The sequence below is a fragment of the Haliotis rufescens genome, unplaced genomic scaffold, assembly GCF_023055435.1.
Source record: "Haliotis rufescens isolate VD_foot unplaced genomic scaffold, xgHalRufe1.0.p SCAF_18, whole genome shotgun sequence".
Classification (NCBI taxonomy): Eukaryota; Metazoa; Mollusca; class Gastropoda; order Lepetellida; family Haliotidae; genus Haliotis; species Haliotis rufescens.
Genome location: NW_025963868.1, coordinates 9,910,042 through 9,915,998, shown reverse-complemented (window position 1 = coordinate 9,915,998; position 5,957 = coordinate 9,910,042). Strand labels below are relative to the sequence as shown.

Below are 5,957 nucleotides of genomic sequence, written 5' to 3'. Positions count from 1 at the left end.
GGTCCAAATGTAATATGCTGACTGCAATAGAATAAATACGCTTAGGACATCTTCGATTAAACATTTGTAGTTTCTGCAGATCTAAATGTTGGTCTAAAGCATGGTCTTTGATAGTTTAATGGAAACAACGTCCATTTAGGGGAAACTGGTCCATCGGTCAGTAGATCCAGGCCCTACAAAGGAACGCAACTCTGCACATCAAATTACTTCTCCCTGGGCCACCGCGCCTCCTCATATTTGTGACCACTGTGGGTGCGTGAGTGAGTGAGTTTGGGTTAACCTCTTGAACCTCTGTGTAAAAAGGGCTTCACACGTTGTACCCACATGAGGAATCGAACCTGGGCCTACGGCGTGACGAGCGAACACTTTAACCACAAGGCTACTCCACAGGCTTATCAAGTAGAATAAGTCGAAGGTGTTAATCGTAATAGATATAATCCCCTGGATAATCGAGGATGTATAGATATATGTCTCTATCTCACGTTCTTAACGTCAAGGGTTTTCCTCCCACATCAAGCTGACACGCTGTGATATAACTGGAACACTGTTCAAAACGGCGTTAAATCCAACTCCTTAATTTCAAGGCAGTAGCTCGCTCTATATGCAGCTATAAGGTGTTCGTAGCGTGTGAAACAGAAGGCCAACTGTACAAGAATGTGCCAATATTATCTCTGATGAAGGGTGGTGATGCAGACATATGAAATATCCAGATGTAATTATTGTGGTGCGTTTATCATTCTGGCTGTGCAATCATCATACGGTGGTGGTGCTGACGGCGTTGACGGGAGCGGTGGCGCTGACGGTGCTGTAGTTGCAGGTGCACGTGTGTACTCTTGGTATGAAGAATATGTAGTCCCTAGAAGAAAACCACGTATTGTGAGTGAGTGAGTTACGATTGTATGTCGCATCAGCAATTTGTCAGTTATATAGTGAGTGAATAATGTTGACCACCGCAGTCAGCAATATTCCAGCTATATAGCCCGGAGTCCCGTTAAAAATCAGGACCTGTCAAATTGAAATTGTTCGCTAAACAAGCTGGTTATCCTGAAAAGAATTTGTTGTTAATTAAATACAGAAAACGGTGCCAAAGTTCGTTTGTTTGTTGTTTTTGTTTATTTAACGCCGCGCTCAGCAATATTCCAGCCCTATGACGGCGGTCTGTAAATAATCGAGTCTGGGCCAGAGAATCCAGTGATTGACATCATGAGCATCGATCTACGCAATTGGGATACGATGACCTGCATCAACCAAGCCACCGAGCCTGACCACTAAATCGCCTCTTACGACAAGCGTAGTCGCCTTTTACAGCAAGCATGGGTTACTGAAGACCTATGCACGGCTACGAAGCACAAAGGGACAGAACGTCCTTTAAACAGTGGATTAAACGACTATTATGCATGCTAGTAACGGTTTGAAATATACGCGAATATTTTGTTTGTTTGTTGTTTAACATCGGTCACAATGACACACAATCTTCCCTGTAAGAGTGACCGTGGACGTTATACTAACTTTAGCACTGTTTCTAAAGTTACTTCAGTGAGTAAAAGAACGTCTTGAACTTCTGCTATATTTGTTAATTTTGTTTGTTAGTTTGTTTGTTTGTTTGTTGTTTAACGCCGCACTCAGCAATATCCCAGCTATATGACGACGGTCTGTAAAAAATCGCGTCTGGATCAGACAATACAGTGATTGACGTTATGAGCATCGATCCACACAATTGGGATTCGATGACACGCATCAACCAAGTCAGCGAGCCTGACCACCCAATTCCGTTAGTCGCCTCTTACGACAGTATTCCAGTTATATCCCGTCGTGTCAGCTTAATATGTGGGAGGAAAGCCCGCAAGTGATGCAGGTCTCAGACGTTTACCACTTCGGTGAAACCCACGAGCACGGGTTTGGTGCTGACAAACCTGGAAACATAATCGGGGCGAACCGGGATTCGAACCCACAATCATAGGTTTCTGGCGTGCCCAAGGGACGCAACTCTGCACAGCGAATCGCGGCGCCTTAGACGACTGTGCCACCCGTGCCCCGGTCGCATAGCTTCTGTGGAGATATTGGATACACAGCTCAACGTCTGTCACTATCGTCTAAAGACTGTGTGATTTACCTGTCTGCATGTCCAGTGGGTATTGACTGACCACGCGGTTCTCCCCCTCTTGTTCCTCCTTGCAGCACATCCAGAACATGATGACCACCACGAAAATGCTGAACAGCACAAACACCACCGTCACGACCAAGACGTTGTATCTGTCCAAGCCGGAACTACGTGATAACAAGGTGAGAGAGAGTGAGGTGAGGTGAAATAGGGTTTAACGTCGCGTCCAAGATTATTGCACTTATATAGCGACGTGCATGTAGTGTGTGTGTTTGTGTGGCTGCTTGTACTAGTCCGGACTGATGCCGATTTATAGTGCTAGCTCACTGAGATACCATGCCGCAGTTTAACATGAATACCCCACTCAGACACAGTATACTGACTCCGAGCCGACCAGTCCTTGTTTTAGCCCCTTAATGCCGAGCGCCAGACAGGGTAACAACAAGTACCATCTTTTAACGTCTTTTGGTATGACGCGGTCGGGGATCGAACCCCGGACCTTCCACTCTCCGGGCAGACGCTCTACCACTAGACCACGGAGGCGGTCTTTGAGAGTGTGTGAGCATGGTTTAAGGCCGCTTATAGCAATATTCCCGCAATATCACGGGGACACCAGAAATGGGCTTCACACGTTGTACCCATGTCAGGAATCGCACCCGGGTCTTCGGCGTGACGAACGAATGCTTTAACCACTAGGCTACCCGATCGCCAAAAAGATGAGAGAGTATGTAGGGGATATTAAAATTATACTACAATTAAGGCCAGATTTTTTTCGGGCCTTTTTTGCGGATTTTCGGCCCACATATTCAGGTCGGTAGATCGAAAATAATATAAAACAATAAATTCCAATTTCAAATAAACTGCCTGGCCAAAGGAGTGAGTGTTTGAGTGAGTGAGTAAGTGATTGAGTAGGGTTTACGCCGCTTTTAGCAATATTCCAGCAATATCACGGCGGGGGACACCAGAAATGGGCTTCACACATTGTACCCATGTCGGGAATCGAACCCGGGTCTTCGGCGTGACGAGCGAACGCTTTAATTATTTTTTGTGATGTGTTTGATACGGGTATCATAGTTTTCTTGTGGGCCTTAAGTTTGCAGTGTTTCCGCTACTGTTTCCAGCCTAGTAACCTTTTGGTAAAGTTTGTCATTTTTTTGTCAAATCAAATGTTCAAGTGTATACTTTTTTTGCTCGGCTGTTTACATTAAAGGGGAATACTTCAAACAAACAAAAGTTAAAAATATATACTTGAAAAATAAACCGGCAAATATATGCTCTATCTACTGAAAGACAAACTGCATTTTGACAAATGCTATAAAAAATTGAAGGATATTCAATATGAAAAGATTATCACGATTAGAATTTTTAAATAGGAATTGCGAGAGCTCCTTGATGGTATTGATGAGGGGAAACTTCAGATTTACTGGTTCAATGGTTTAAGAGGAGTCTTGTGAAAAAGGGGGGAAGGATGGAATTTATGGAAGACGGGCGACAGACAAGACCAAAAGAAAATTGATACAACCAAGAAAGTTAATCTACGGCATGGTGACACAGCTCATGGGGGCAATAAAACTCAGGATTCTGCTTGTAAGTTTGTTGAACATACTCATGCATTGTGTAGACATATTTACAAAGAGCTGTTTCAATAGTTCGTAGCAAATAAAATTTATCGCAAGTTACTCAACAACATGTATATAATTAAAGGGTGTTTTTTTAACCTACCTTGTCATGGCAACGCTCTCCCTAAAAGAAGAACGTAAATTCTTGATGAAATTAACAATCCGAACATGCAATATTGGCATCGTAATAATCTAGCTCGGTTTGAAGCTGATCTGTAAAGGTTCTTGCAATAATTTGTGACTATGGATGGACGTCTAAGCAACAAGTACCTGATCAATACACGGTGTTCATGTTTGTTCATGGATCCGTGAAGATCCCGGGGTAGAATAGGTCTTCAGCAACCCATGCTTGCCGTAAAAGGCAACTATGCTTGTCGTAAAAGGCGACTAATGGGATCGGGTGGTCAGGCTCGCTGACTTGGTTGATGAATGTCATCGATCCCAATTGCGTGGATCGATGCTCATGATGTCAATCACTGGATTGTCTGGTCCAGACTCGATTATTTACCAACCGCCGTCATATAGCTGGAATATTGCTGAGTGCGGCGTGACACAAAAAACATAGGCAATTGTTTGGGGTTTTAAAAGATGGAAAAACAAAGTCGTGTCAACAAAGACAGGAAGCGGTAAATCACGTTCATACTTTCTTGATTATCGATCATATCGTATCACTTGGCGGCGCCATTTTGTTTGAAGCAAATGCAAGTGATATGAGAGGCGGAATCTGATTGATCAATAGGAGGGACGACGTAGAAGAGACATAACTCGTAATAGCCACTACGATCTTTTACAGTCAGTTAACTCCCTTGCCCCCGGTAGATGGGCTGATTTCAGCGTTAAACAACAAATAAAGGACACGCGTGGAGCTAATGAATCGCATCGAGTCATACATTACAATCATCTATTTTTCTATGGTCTGGGCGAGGTGAAATTGGGTTTAACGTCGCGTCCAAGATTACTGCACTTATATAGCGACGTGCATGTACGTGTTTGGCTGGCCGGTTGTACTAGTCCGAACTAATGCGGGTTATACAGTGCTAGCCAACTGAGATACCATGCCGCAGTTTAACATGAATACCCCACTCACACACGACTCCGAGCTGCAGGACCTGTCCTTGTTTTAGTCCCTTAGTGCCAAGGAGGGTTATTTAACGTCATTTGGTATGACGCGGCCGGGGATCGAACCCCGGACCTTCCGCTCTCCGGTAAGACGCTCTTTCCACGGGGCGGTCTCCACAAAGTGTAATACGGTGAGGTGAGGTGAATTGGGTTTAACGTCGCGTCCAAGATTATTGCACTTATATAGCGACGTGCATGCACGTGTGTGTGTTTTGTGTGGCTGCTTGTACTAGTCCGGACTGGTGCCGATTTATAGTGCTAGCTCACTGAGATACCATGCCGCAGTTTAACATGAATATCCCACTCAGACACAGTATACTGACTCCGAGCCGACCAGTCCTTGTTTTAGCCCCTTAATGCCGAGCGCCAGACAGGGTAACAACAAGTACCATCTTTTAACGTCTTTTGGTATGACGCGGCCGGGGATCGAACCCAGAACCTTCCGCTCTCCGGGCGGACGCTCTACCACAAGACCACGGAGGCGGTCGTAATACGCTAAGACATTATTCTGAAATAGTGGATGTTACTCCAGGTTTACCAGCAACCCAGTACCTAAAATGGAACACATCTAACCACGTACTCACAATGAGAGATTAATGCATCAAGTGATGAAGGTCGTCATCTTCATCGAGCGTCATCTCGCAACCTGCTGTCTCCGGAGCGAGTCAAATTTGATTGCTGCTATATGCTATATATATATATTGCAGGGCTTCAATAGATTGCATTCCAAGTTGTGCATTTCACAGCGAGCCACTGTTCGCAAATCGATGTTACGTTGTCGTAGTTACAGCTGAAACAGCTGCAGTGCATGGCTTCAGATGAACAAAAGACTTCGGACCTGGGTCGAACAACGTCAGCTTCCTTTTGAAAATGGGGCGGTTGGGTAGTCTAGTGGTTAAAGCGTTCGCTCGTCATGTCGAAGGCACGGGTTCCATTCTCCACAAGGGTACAACGTGTGAAGCCCATTTCTGGTGTCCCCAGATGTTACTCGAATGTTGGTAAAGGCGGCGTAAAACCCAACCCACTCCTTTTGAAATTAAGTATGCTTCATTTTTAAGATGTCTATGCTTTTTGAAGTTTTGAAGAGGCGTTTTTATGTAACTTTTTAAGGCTTCGTT

The 5,957-nt window shown here is 44.6% G+C and overlaps 1 long non-coding RNA gene across 1 annotated transcript; it reads right to left on the bottom strand.

Annotated features, from left to right (window-relative positions):
• Positions 1–2,118: 2,118 nt before the first annotated feature.
• Positions 2,119–5,491, bottom strand: LOC124120190. The gene is made up of 3 exons (XR_007221793.1): positions 5,424–5,491; positions 3,824–3,844; positions 2,119–2,268 (listed from the first exon to the last, which is right to left on the bottom strand). It is a non-coding gene; the product is annotated as an uncharacterized LOC124120190 (long non-coding RNA).
• Between the last annotated feature and the right edge of the window lie 466 nt (positions 5,492–5,957).